This window comes from Myotis brandtii, unplaced genomic scaffold, assembly GCF_000412655.1.
Source record: "Myotis brandtii unplaced genomic scaffold, ASM41265v1 scaffold46, whole genome shotgun sequence".
Classification (NCBI taxonomy): Eukaryota; Metazoa; Chordata; class Mammalia; order Chiroptera; family Vespertilionidae; genus Myotis; species Myotis brandtii.
In genome coordinates, this window is record NW_005367587.1 from 2,101,711 (window position 1) to 2,116,047 (window position 14,337).

Here is a 14,337-nt window from a genome sequence, read left to right on the forward strand (position 1 = left end):
TGCACTGTATCTGAGGAGACAGTCTCACCTCCATGGGCTCACCACCACTGGAATTGGCGGCTGCTTCTCTTTCTGGAAGGAAGATCTGTAATGATGGGGTGGTACAACTCTCCGATTCTAGCTCTGGCTCCAACACTAAGCTGTGTGATTTGGGAACCTTGTCTCTCTCTGGATGTGGTTCCTCATTCATAAAATGAGTGTAATCTCTAAGACCTCTCCCAGCTATCACAGCATCTGATGTTATGCCTATTTTATAACTTCAAAAATACAATTAGATACTTTTTTATATCCATAGCACTGCATCCCATGGGCTGACAGTTGCCTGCCATGGATGAAGTTACTTTTTAATAACTATTTATTTGGAGTTTGTTTTAAAATTTTTAAGTATCCCCTTTAGGGCATAAACACATTTATATATCAAGCTATTTAAATGTGAGATGGGAAAAGGATTAACCTCATTATTTTCCTTTCTGATTATGTTGGTTGGACTTTCAGTGTGGATGTGAAGTTGTGTGTCAGGAATATATTTGAGTTTTGTGCTGTGAACAGTGTCTACTGGGGCATGGGGAAAGGAAAAAAAGATGATTTCACAGAAGCCAGGGGTGGGATCTGTGAAGGGATTTAACATCTTCCTTACCTCTACTGCTCTTTTTTGTCTCATCTTTTATCTTCTCACCCATTTTTGAATGGACTTTTGTGGTTTTTCCACAGAAATCCCCTATTCAAAATACATAAACTGCATAAATGGTAAAATACTCTCTTGTGTAATAGACACAATGCAATGCATGCAAACTAAAGAAACTATTAGCCTAAATTTGTTTTTAATGTTTAACAAATAACAACTACTGGAGAGGTTGAGAGTAAAAGGTATTCATACAATTTGGTGACATTGTAAATTATACAAGCTGTTGGATAAGTAATAGAAATTCCAAAAACATAATGACATTCCTGGTAATACTAGCCTAGAAAGGACAAACATAATTGTATTCATCCCTTCACCAAATATTTATTAAGTACTTACATTAGACCTGAACTGTTCAAATGGGTCAAAAAATTAATTGAAATTTATTTATAGTAGTGAAAAATTAGAACCAATCTAAATGTCCAAAAATAGAATTTTCTAGTCTGGCATATAAATTCAGTCAAATATTATGAAGCCACTTAACACTGAAATATATAAGAATTGAAAGTTACTGAAAATGGTTAGACTATCATGTTACATAAAAAAGCAAACCACAAAATGGGTTTGCGCACTAGTATCTCAACCATGTAAAATACATGTTCATATGAACAGAGGTTTGAAAGAAACATGAAAAAGTAAAAATTAAAGTTTTATGAAAGTGGTGCTATTGTACATTATCCTTTGGAAGATTTGGTATTTAATGTAAATATTACAGCACTTTTATTTAACATTAAGAAAAGGGCTGCATTCCCTAATGATACGGTTGCATGTGATAGCATTTAGCTACCGAGACTGCTTCAGGCTCATGGTGATGCCAGTCCCACAATGCGGCTGCCTGAGGTCTGACCCTGCCTGCATACCAACTGCACGGATGATTGTACAACCCTTTGGAAACTGCTGATGCTTTCACAGGTCTAATTCTTTCTCCAGGGGGATATTTTAAAGTGGCTCCTTTGCTGATTTCATAAATTTTCTTTTTCAAACTTTTCCCCTCAGTCTCTTTTTAATGAACTTTCTTTAAAAAATAAAAATTCTTCCTGAAGTGCCATGCTGTAGTACTACCTGTGGGTAGGATCCCCCTTGTGAGGATGTCAAATTTAATTAGATTGTGCTTTCTGTTACTTAATGACTCAATGAGGCTTACGACTCCAAGATCATAACCTCCCTACCAGGCTGCCGGGTTAGCTCTTTCAAGGAACCACTATTCATATTATCCAACCATAATTATTTTAAGCCATTCCCAGAAAATAATAAAAATAGTAATGCTCCCTTAATTAGACCCTTCACCCAAGGATTGCTAAGCATTTTAGTGAAGATTTCTGCACTCAGTCATTTGCATAATACATCCAAGAAACAGGTGAGCAATATTAGAAAGCATACTTCTTAGGCCCTCCTTAAAAAATATCTTAAAAATACAACAATGGTATACACTCATTCTCAGTTTCTTTCTTTTCTTCTTTTAATAACTTTTCAACTCACTCACAGATTCCAATGGAATATGACAAAAGATAGAGAATCCAGAACTAGATAACACAATAGACATTTGGTTTAAAAAACAAAAGGCAAACAGATAAAAAGGATATATTTTTCTGGGCTCAAAATGTTCCTTATCATCTGAAGAGCCTGTTCAATTTCTACCTCCTCATTAATCATTCTGGTCTATAAAGTGCCTGTAAACATGTAACTAAGGAAGCAAAAGCCTGTCCACCTTACAGAAGTCAAAGGCACAAAAGAAAAGGCAGCCTTTGATCCGTCACTATAGACACTGTCCTCCAGTCATTCAGCTTAAAGCAACACTTGTGAGACCATATTGCCCTGTGATAGTTTGGCCAGCCCTAGAATGGCCTTCCAAGTTAGTCCCTGGCTAATGTGTTCACCATATATACCAAGCAATTAGGACAGTAGGTCTGGCCTCTAGGAAGTGCTTAGTATTAATTCATATTTGTTAAATGACTAAATCTATAGTACTTTTGATTTATTGATCAGAAACAGATTTTCTCAGCTTATAAATTAAATACTTAGCTCAATGAATGGACTTCAATAGTAATTTGAACCAATCAGCTGTAAAGGGTATGTTAGAAATCATTTAAGGAAAATTTGAATATGGACTATTTAGTGGATACAATTGACCCCCAATTGAAAAATGGTGCAGCCACTATGAAAAACATTATGAGGTTTCTTCAAAATATTAAAAATAAAACTACCTTATGACTCAGCAATTCCACTTCTGGGTATTTATCTGTAGAAATCCAAAACACTAATTAAAACACACACACACACACACACACACACACACACACACACACACACACATTTCCTCTTTATTGAAGTCTTCCTTAATGTCACTCAGATTGGAGTGGTCTTGCCCTGCTCTGAGTTCCCATGACCCTGCATTGATCAGTGTCCTAGCTCACACCAGGCTACAGCTTGCCCATAATGATGTGTGCGTGTGGTATAGTTCTGCTGGAGCATATGCTCTTTGAGCAAAGTCTATGTCTACTGTCTTCAGGTCTCCGATTGTATTTAGCTTGGTGCATAGCAGATGCTTGGTAAATGTTTACGAGATGTGTAAAAATGAATGCATACACACAAACCACTCCAGACAAAGTACGTACAGCCTCTGTCATACTCACCCTAAGCCAGGTTTCCTTCACCAACTCAAATGTCGACCTGAAGGGGCCAAGCAGCTGGAGTGAGTGAGGAAGGGAGGAAGGTGGGCCTGCAGTGGGGTGTTTCAGTGAATGGGGGGGGGTGGGGGGGGCAGGGCACTGCTCCTCAGCTCTGCATAATGGTTGCTCTGCAGGGATTTGCATGCAGATTTGTCAGATCTTCCCATTTTTCAGGAGCGAGAAATCTTGACCGATGTGAAATCTTTTGGTTTTAAAGTGTTATTAGCAGGACAAACACAAGCTGCCGGCAGTCCAGATACTGAGCACAGGCTGCCAGCTTATGCCCTCTGTATTAGGTACACATGTCACCATGCCCTTCACCCACACAATTTTCTTGTTTAGCTCTCCCTGCCTTGCAGCCTATAAACCTGTACCCTTGTCTCCCCCATTTCTGTCCACTTCTCCTGCTGGGAGAGTTATCTCTAAGACTGAGTTTGTTACTAATTGGCTGCCTTCCCCTGCTTTCTCTAGTTAGAACAAAACACAATCTATGCCTGTTGCACCTACCTTTTAAATAATTGTCTTTTTGTGTTTTTGCCAAGTGAAGGCCACCTTTTCTCTTTGTAACTCAAACCACTGAGAATGTTATATGATTTTAGAGGCCAAGTGCACAGGGGATGTGTGTGTCCCTCAGACTAGCCTGCACCCTCTCCAATCTGGGACCCCTCGAGGGATATCTGACTCCCCTTTAGCCAGGATCAGGCCTAAAGGGGCAGTCAGACATCCTTCTCACAATCCAGGACTGCTGGCTCCCAACCGCTCACCTGCCTGATTGCCCCTAACAACTCCCCTGCCAGCCTGATCAATGCCTAACTGCACCCCTGCCAGCCCGATTGCCCCTAACTGCCCTCCCCTTCTTGCCTGGTCACCCCCAACTGCCCTCCCCTGCAGACCTCGGTCCCCCCCAACTGTACTTCCCTGCAGGTCTGATCACCCACAACTGCCCTCCCCTGCTGGCCATCTTGTGGTGGCCATATTGTGTCCACATGGGGGTGGCCACCTTTAACCACATGGGGGCAGCCATCTTGTGTGTTGGAGTGATGGTCAATTTGCATACTACCTCTTTATTATATAGGATACTCCCCTATGTTCATGACAGCATTATTTGCAACAGCCAAGATATGGAAGCAAACTAAGTCCCCATCAATAGGTGAATGGATAAAGAAAATGTGGTACATATGTGCAATAGAATATTACTCAGCCATAAGAAAAGAATAAAATCTTACCATTTGCAACATGGATGGACCTAGAAGGCATTATGCTCAGTGAAATAAGTCAGACAGAGAAAGAAAAATGTCATATGATTTCACTTACATGTGAATTGACCAGTAAACAATTGATAGGTTTTTCTAATTCTCCTCCCAAACTTCATAAGCTGCTCTAAGGAACGACAACCACGAATCTCTACACACCCTTATCTCACTCTCCTGAATGTTAGGCACCTGGCTCAGAATCACTCATGGTTTATAGTCAAGTCCCCTCCTCAGAGAAGAGCCTGTCTCCCCAGCTTCTGAAAATAGTTGTTTGTCTATCCCAGAGAGATAACACCGAAGTTTGACAAATTGCCATTTAGTTCACTTCTACTAGAAGGTGATCCCAGCATATTACATGTTCTTTTGGTACTCCTAGGTTCTCTCTTATCCTATTGCTGACCATTGCTGGAGGGACAGAGCAGTCCATTTACCCTGTTTTATCATCAGAAACTGTTTTCATAACTGTCTCATAGTGATAAGATCCTCTGGCCTATAGATCTTAGCTTTTGATCACTGGGCCATCCTTTTATAGCCCACATCCTTGCAAAAGTATATGTTAGAAGGTTTAATCCCTTCCAGGGTTGTTGTTCTTTGTGTGTGTGTATGTGTGTGTGTGTGTGTAATGTAGACATATCACAGATGGGCTTTATAAAGTACATGTCTGGCATTATTATTATAGGAAGACTAGCTCTTTTAACCTCTCCTGAAGAAGAATCTGAGAAACCAGGCCCCTCAAATTTCCCTTTTACTTTATGCCCCACACACCAGCACTGAATAGCATTTTGTAGCCCTTACTTTCTTCTCCCTCCACTCTGTAACAAATTTATATACCCTCCTCCCATAATATGCATTAGTGTTTTATCCTAATTATTTATTTCATTAGCATCAAGGAATTTAAGGGGTTCTTCTAGTGAGTGAACCTTGGGTTTGCCATTCTGCTTCAAGTTCCTCTATACCCACCCCTTCATAGTGAGGTATCTAAATAATCACAGTCACTTGCTTAGGAGTCATGAAATGACTACTATATTGTGAACATGTCCCAGTATAATCTATGCCATGCTTGTCAATTATATCTATAAAGCATCTCTTGAACTTCTATTCACATAGGTAGACCCTTCTTATCTTTCTGGTTTCAATTTAACCAGTCATCTTACCTAACCACCCATTCTAAGGAATATCTCCCATGCATGTTTTCATCAATGAATTAGTCAGAATATGTATTTACATAATATTTATGGGTTAAAACTCACTTCTTTTACCTGATTCCATACACCAGGTACATATCAAATGGTTAATAAATATTTGTTAAGTGTCGTAGTATAACATGCATTCAAAGTCCAGGTTTACCCTGCTTAACTGATTTTATTTATTTATTTCCAAACTATTTTCCTCTTAAAATAGAATTATCCCTTTTCTTCTTCTCTATTTTTGCTTCATCTTTCCTATCTTTCTTATATCTCTTATTATCATCTTGCCCCTTCTTTCCTCTTTTCTTCTCTCTCCTCTGCTACCCTTTTTATGAAATTTATGGATGACACCTCACATATAAACAACAGAAATGATAGTTGGTTCACATTTTAAAAGATTATAACTTTCAATCATATGATTTTGCTTAGCTTGGCAACAGCTGTGATTTTAAGTCTTACCAAAATTCAGTCATGCTGGTATTGGTTCAAAGGAGAATAATGATAGAGCATTCAACATTCTACTAGTTCATATTAATCACATAGCTATCTAAACACATTGATATATATTTGTACATAAAAAGTACAATCTTGGAAAAAAGTAATGTAAGCCAGGCCATAGAGACAAAATATGAGATGTGTGAATTAGTAGAGCCTGCCTTCAAATGGGAGAGAACATCATTCTTGTCTGTTTCTACAAATTTAATGTGTTTTTTTCCAAATCCTCCTTATTGTATGCAGGCTCCAGTCTTTCCAATACTCATCTAAATTCTTGAAGAGGTGGCACAGTATTATAGAAAACATCCTTTCATAGAGCCTCCTGTGATAGTATTAATGAGAAATCAATGTTGTCAAGGCTAAGTGATACATTAACTATCGTTTGTTTTAGGTGTTTTTTTTTAAATTGATTTTAGAGAGAGGAAGAGAGAGATAAAAACATTAGTGATGAGAGAGAACCACTGATGAGCTGCCTCTGGCATACCCAAGCCTGAAACCTGGGTATGTGCCTTGACTAGGAATTGAACCATGACCTCCTGGTTCATGGGTTGAACCCCCATCACTGAGCCATGCCAGCTGGGCCATTAACAATTCTTAAAGTATATCAAGTGTGTAAGAGACACACTTAAATGTACAACTTCATCACTAGTACCCCTAGAATATTTACAGCTCAGTCTCTTGAATTAGATAGACTTAGGTTTTAGTTCAGATTTCACTACTAATCACGTCACTTTGGTCAAAACTTTGAACTCTCTGAACCTCACCTTTTTATTTGTAAAATAAAGATAATAAATTAATTATTAATATAGAAAGTACTCAATTAAATGATAGCTATTACTATTATTGTGATTTTCATTGCCATTACTATGTTATTGTGGTATCAGTTGTATTACTTTTTCCTGTTAAATGTGAAAATAATTTGCCAAAATAAGGGAGGTCAATTTTAAGTGCTATCAATATAGAAAACATGTCAAGTGAAGCAAATGTGGGTACAATAAGAAAACTAGCACAGATTTTCCAAAGAAGATTAGCATTAATCCATGAAGGAAGCTAGGGTCTTTAGGATAAGCAGGTAGCCTATTCACTATCTCATCTAGTATTTCCTACAGGCTCTTTCAAATGATAACCTGAGGTACTGCTTGGGAAATATCAGCTCTATCACCTTGCTCTAGGGTTCAAGACATTAAGTGGGATTTAACAAGTAGTAAAATATTTGACAAATTCAAATCCAAATAACTGTCATGTTTTATAAAAAGTTGAATAAATCCAGCACTTAATTTTCTCTAAATTTTTTTCCATTATGATTTGTAAGCTTCCTCATAGAAATTTCACAATCAAAAGACACCAGAACTCCTTTTAAAAATGTTTTCTTGGGGGGGGGGGTTATAGTCTTTTTCTACCAAATGAAAATACTGAGAGAAAAAATGAATAGAAACATTTGCCTTTCACATTCTCAAGATTTTACACAATTCATTTACTTATTTAAGAAAAACAAAAGAAAATCTAGAAGTTATAATATATCCTCAGAGTATTTACAAATGAAATTTAAATTCAAATCAATGTTAATACCAAAGAGCTAAAATTAACTGGAAATTCCTGCTTATTTAAAATTTTGAATAAACTATACAAAAAGATAATGAGACAAACATGTGCATTTATAGAATTGCATGTCTGTCATGCCAGATCCCTGTGAGGGAATTCCCAACACAACCTCATTCGTCTGTGAGGACACAGAGTAATTCTTGTTTAGACATACACATTCATTTACTTGTCCATCCTGGTCAGCCCTCCGCTGCTTGATGGTTTCCTTCCACTGTGAATGTGCATGTCCAGTTGTCTGCTTCTTAGAGCAGACATTTACCTTCCTCATCCACCAGCCATTGGAGGAGGACTGAGGCCACGCAGATGATCAATTTGACCCATTCTTCTGGGAGGGTTTCCCTGGGGGCCTCTTCCATCATCATATCTGGAATCAGATGAATTTCCATAGCCTCTTCCCTTTTTCATATCTTTCTGAAGCAGAGTTTTGAAAAACAAAACCACGAACTCAGCTATTCCCCAGAAGAAATCTGTTATCAAAGATAATCTCCATGGGGACTGACTCCTGCTGTCCAACACTTGTCTGTTCTCGATGTAGACCATCTTGATCCTTGTTCCCCTCCTCCCAGGCAAATTGAAAGTATTAATATAGTTTAATAAATAAATATTTTTAGGTTACCTAATTGACTACTCATCTTTGTATAATTCAAACTCCGAATTGGAAGAAAATTAAAAGGCTATGTATTTAGTATTGTTGGTGTCCTTTTTCAACTTCTGAAAGTGTTCATTGTTAATTTGTTCTAATTTATAAATAAATCACATTGTATTTAAAAAAATAAATAATAAAATTTTGATAGGCTAGAGATAAATTTGCTAGTTGCATAGCACTGAATTGCACTCCTAGATACCAATAATTACAGGCAATTTCCAATATACAAAGGAAACATTCCAAAATTCCATTTATAATTCAGTCATTTGGAACTGACAAAACACTTTCTCCATAGACAGTCTTTCATAATTTGTGGTTAAGTTCATACATAGGCCACAAATGCTACTTCTACATAAAATCATTATGAAACATTTTATATCTATAGAAGGAAATTAATTTTTACTCTTTCAATAATAAAATTATAAATGGGGCAATAAAATGTATTATTTTATATTTATTTGAAATTTTATGCATTGGATAAAAGGATGGCAAAACTCAAAAGAGAAGAGAGTTTATGTCTCTAGTAGTTTCTGAAGAAGGTATAAGGGGATCTATAAGGCCTTCAGTAGTTATTGGGCCTGATTCTCTTTTTCCCTAAATAATTTCAGATCTTACAGGTGGTACAGGTAGGTTTTCAATGATCAGTTATTGACTAAAAAAACATAATGGAGAGATAAAAAGGAGGTTACTGAATTACAAGGAAATGGAGTTATAAGAGGAAGGAAGGTTTTTAATAAGCATGTAGAAATGTCTAGAAACGTAGGAGATCATCTGGGAGGAAATTATTGAACTGTATGCAGATAATGATAGAGGTGTAGGATTGTTTATAATCCTTTGGCAGCAGGTTAAGAAAATGTTAGGGGCAGAAATAGGTCCTATGAGCCATCTACAGAGTGGTACGGATATTTCTTTCTAACATTTTGTTTGGCAAATGAGAATGCCCATAAGTTGCGAGAGGGTAAACACTTGGAAGGCTCTGTTGTGGTGTACTTATTGAGACTTTCAAGCTTGTGGATAGAAAGAACACTTTTGTTTGTCTTTAGCAGGTTAATATGCAAATGTTGGCCAGTGATGTCCAGCCATGTAGTAGGTATTGGGTTTTGGCATTTTAGCACATCATGAGACTGTTTCTTAATTTGTAGCAAAAAGTAAATGGGTGGTATAAAAAGGGCATTTGATATTATATTCATCCATACTGTAGTGTTATGCCATTGTGGTTATTTTCATTTATTTCAAAATTTGTTTGATTTTTAGGTTCCCATTTGACAGTAGACCCAGCAAAAAGTCCAGAGAGACACCATGAATAACGTTTCCTTGTAATAAAATAGCATTTCCCCTAGTCCATAGGCTCTGTCACTTTCAATTAAACAGTGGCTCAATCAGCATGAAGACAGCCTTCGGATTTTTGCCATTGAAAGGTCTCTCCTTTGTGACTAAGCCTTTTCCAGCTGTTGAGAAGTTCACCAATTGCTGCCTCAGCTCCTTGGAACCCACTCAGCTTGCAGGCGCCAATGCATTTACTGTACTGGTAATTAATGCTGTTAGCTTTGTAATTAAAAAGAAAAACTTTTTGCCTTTATGCTCAGAATGATAATGCTGCAAGTAAAAATTAATTAAAACGAGATGAATTGCCTTCAGTTAAACAAAATGAAAGGAGAAAGGGAGGGTTGAGAGGAGGAGGAAACTGACTAAAAGTTTGTAGCCTTATTAGTGAAGCAAACCAAGGGGATTGGGCTTTAAATTTTCTCCTGATCCTTTTTCTTTTGTGTCACAGTCTGGGCTAACGGAGCCAAAAACTATCAGTTGGTGAGGAAACACAAAAATGTTTCACGTTTCTTCCATTTAGCTATGGGTCGCCATGAGGACTACAAAATGAACACCCATGTTTGTTTAAGCCCCCCTTTCAAATTCCTCCTATTGGCCTGTTTGAAGTAATGAGCTGTGAAATTGGCTCTTATGTAATTATTAATTAGATCTGAGGCCTGATTTTTTTAACACTTGATTCAGTAAAAAAGTCTGATTCTTTTTATTTGTCAAAGTCCTGTCAAATTCAATCACTGATCAGAACAGTGTTTGAGTGAGAAAATCTGACTTCTCCCCACCCACCCCAAAGCACAAGCCTGGTGAGAGCCAAGTTCTTCATCTTCCACTCATTTTTCTAAGTTTAGCCTCCCATTTCTATCAGAGGGTCACAGATTCTTCTGTTTTTTTTTCCATTTTAATTTTTTTTCCAATTGCACTTGACATTCAGTATTATATTAGTTTCAGGTGTACAACATAGTAGTCAGACATGTATATCAGCTACAAAGGGATCCCCCGTAAGTCGAGGGCACAGCTTCTTTTTCATTAGTGTCATGCAACAGTGCCCTACACTTCATGAAGGAATAGCAATCAATTAATCAATAAACATGTGCTTAATGAAATCCAAGTGTGAACCTTAGGATTATGTCAAGGGCTTCAAGGGCTATAAACACAGTGAAAAACCCTTGATGTCAAAGAATTAATACATTCACTAGAAGAAAGAAAGCTAAGTTATACAAAACAGTTATAAGTGGACAATTGAAGGCTAATGGCTCTGACGCTCAGAGTGAAATGAGAGTCTCTGTAAAGGGAAGGCACATTGAGATGGAAGTAAGGACTTCATGGAGAGAATGAATCAAAAGAAAGGAGCAGAAAAAAGGACATAGTTGATGAAAGGATTTTCAACACAGCTCAGAACATATAATTTTCATCATCTTGGTCATCATCCAAGAGTGGGGGGAAAAATCAGCAGGTAAGTAATTGTGGAATTTATCTAGCACCCTAGGCGGCTTCTTTTGTACTCTAACAATGTCACACCTTGGACATTCTACCCCTTAAGGCCTTGAATCTGTGAGATGCCTTTGCTACATTTTCAGCCAGAAACATATCCCCACAGTTTATAGATGGGGATCATCATATGGTTCATCTCTCAAAGTTAAGACCCTGGTCATGGTGTACGAACTAAGCACATTTAGAGAAACACACATTGAACCAACAGTTCTCCACATGGGTTTTGAAAATAGTACAAGAGGAGATGCTGAGGAGCCATCAAATGATGTCCTGGAAATTCTAAATATAGTCCTCCAAATTCCACAGTCATCCGTGTTTCGCTCCACTTCGCTATCATTGCCAGGTAACAGCGTTTCAAGAAGACGGTAGTAAATGCGACCATACGACTTCTCTAATGTCTGTTCTCAGACATTACGGAATATAAAATTAGATTCCTTAGATTAAAGAACAGAGTTGATATTCTCTTAGTGAGCCATCTGTACTTGTGCAAAGGCAACTTGCAAAAGTCCTTTCAACCAAAGATGTTTAGAGAAAAAGGTTCACTTGGTCCATTCAATATCTAGATGGAAAGCCTGCTGACAGTCTGTGGAGCCCCACAGAAGCTTCCCAGATGCATTGTAAAGGCTTTGGCTTGGCTGCAGAGCATCTCAAGTTCCAAGGGAAGAAAATCACTCCTAGCTCCCAGTAGTTCAGCCTGAGAAAGGGGACTGTTTGAGAAGCATTTTTGTTGTTGTTGTTAAGCAACAGGGTACATTTGCTGCCTGAGGCAAGGAAGGTCCTGAATCTCAGATGAGCACAGACTTAAACACAAAGAAAGTAGAGCTATTAGGTTAAATGAACCTAGCTGGGCTTTGATGGATGTCAGATGGGCTTCTGAGCAGCTGCTGAACTACTCAAACTAGGGAGAGGCCTGTACCAACTAGAAGCATCCTTTTACTACAGGAGTAAGAAATTAGTAAGCAAGGGAAATTTATTTTTCCCTCCCTACCCCCTGCCTGCCTTTATGCCTGACAATGAGCTGTTAAGTTGTGTGGCATTGACAAAGCTAAAGTACACAGTTGATTGTTTTTCCAGTTTCCCTTCATCATTCCTTAGAATCTTGTAGAAAAGGAAACTGCCCTTTAAAATATATGGGGGTTTGCAAGAAAAAAAATGTGCAGCCACATTTTAATTAAGAAATGATAGACTAGACTATATGATGACACAAGAAAAAATGGACCTTGAACTAATGAAGCAGCATGAAGAAAATGGGCCAGAGTAGAAATGATAGTAAATTACTACTAGTTTAAGGTGAGTTATTGATATTCTGTGACCTCTATGAATTTCACTTTGCAGTTCAATTTGTAACGGTCACATGGTTTATTTGAGTCTCCCTTCCTAGTTCCAGAAGGCATAGCAACATGCTCTGTGAACAGCAGAGAATTCTCCTGCTGACTGGTTCGTAGACTCTCCACTTGAAGTGCTGAACTTACAATCTGGTTCGAGCAAAGAACTGCTGACTGGCAGCTGGCATGTGCACAACTATTGGCTCCAATACTTTAAGGCTTGGCTGTTAGAAACAAATACAGTGAGATCACGGATCTTGGAGTTGGCTGCACAGGACACAGACTATTTCTGTGCACACTCTTTCTGTGATAGTTCAGTTTTCTTCTGTTTTGCATGATGGATAGGGGCTTTTCTTAGTCTTTTATGGTCTAATCATAGATCCCATGGATTGGGGAATAAATAAATTCCTACTTATTATAAGACCTTTTTCCATCACTTTCAATTTTTCATTTTAACTTCTTTTGGGATAAGAATATTAGGAGAAATAAGAAAGAATGAAAGGGCATACACAGAGAATAATTTGAGATGACCAAATCCTGCCTGATGATAAAAAAGGTGAAATTTAGCAAAAGACATACATGGTGGCGCTAGCCAGTTTGGCTCAATAGATAGAGCGTGGGCCTGTGGACCAAAGGGCCTTGGGTTTGATTCTGGTCAAGGGCACATACCTCGGCTCCTCCCCTACCCGGGCCCTGGTCAGACCACATGCAGGAGGCAGCCAATCAATGTGTTTCTCTCACATTGATATTTCTCTCTGTCTTTTCCTCTCTCTTTCACTCTCTCTAAAAATCAATGGAAAAATAACCTCGGGTGAGGATAAAAAAATAAATAAAAGGACATACATGGTGAAAGACATTGTAGTCAGCTTTGAGGCTTCAAAACTTCATTCATTCATTCATTCATTCAATCAAATAAGAAATCCATTTCACCAAAGGAAAATGACTTATTGTTTAAAACTCAACCATAAAATTAGCATCAGAGCTGACTGCTTTTTAGTGTAGATTATTAGAAAAGGAAGACATTTTTTTCTAAATGTGTTAACTTATAACAAAAACAAGTCCTCTTCTGAAAAATGAAATGTATCTTGTCTTCCACATTCCAATTTTTAATTCTCTGCTCTTGACTGGAGGGCATGAGTACTTGAATTTCTTGATATTGAAAAAGGAAACTCCTATTTATTATAAGACCTTTTTCCATCACTTTCAATTCTGAAGTGTAATGCACATCCTGGAATTATGTTTCATGGAGTATGTGGGACATGTTTTAGATCCTTGGGACATGTTTCGGATATTTTATATAATAATATGCTCTTTTAAATTTCACAATCCATATAAACATATTAAAGGCTTTAAATCCATATCCACCAAACTGTTTGAACATAAACATATATTTTTAAATGTAGTACAATTAAGGGATTAATAAGTACAAATTGACAGTAACAAAATAGTCATTGGGATGTAAAAAGAAACAGCATAGGGAATACAGTCAATAATATTGTAACAACTATGTATAGTGCCAGGTGGGTACTTGAATGATCAAGGGAATGCTTCATAAATTATATAGATGTCTAACCATTATGCTGTATGCTGGAAACTAATGTAAACTAATATAGAATGTCAACTGTAATTGAAAAAAATAAATGTAATACAATTATTTTTCTGCAGAA

General features: G+C 37.5%; 1 protein-coding gene and 1 pseudogene across 2 annotated transcripts in view; both read right to left on the reverse strand.

Moving 5' to 3' along the window:
- The window catches only part of LSAMP (limbic system-associated membrane protein), a 663,422-nt gene that overhangs the window by 432,333 nt on the left and 216,752 nt on the right, over positions 1-14,337 (reverse strand). The window lies entirely within an intron of this gene.
- On the reverse strand, positions 8,120-8,454 carry LOC102241159 (annotated as a pseudogene).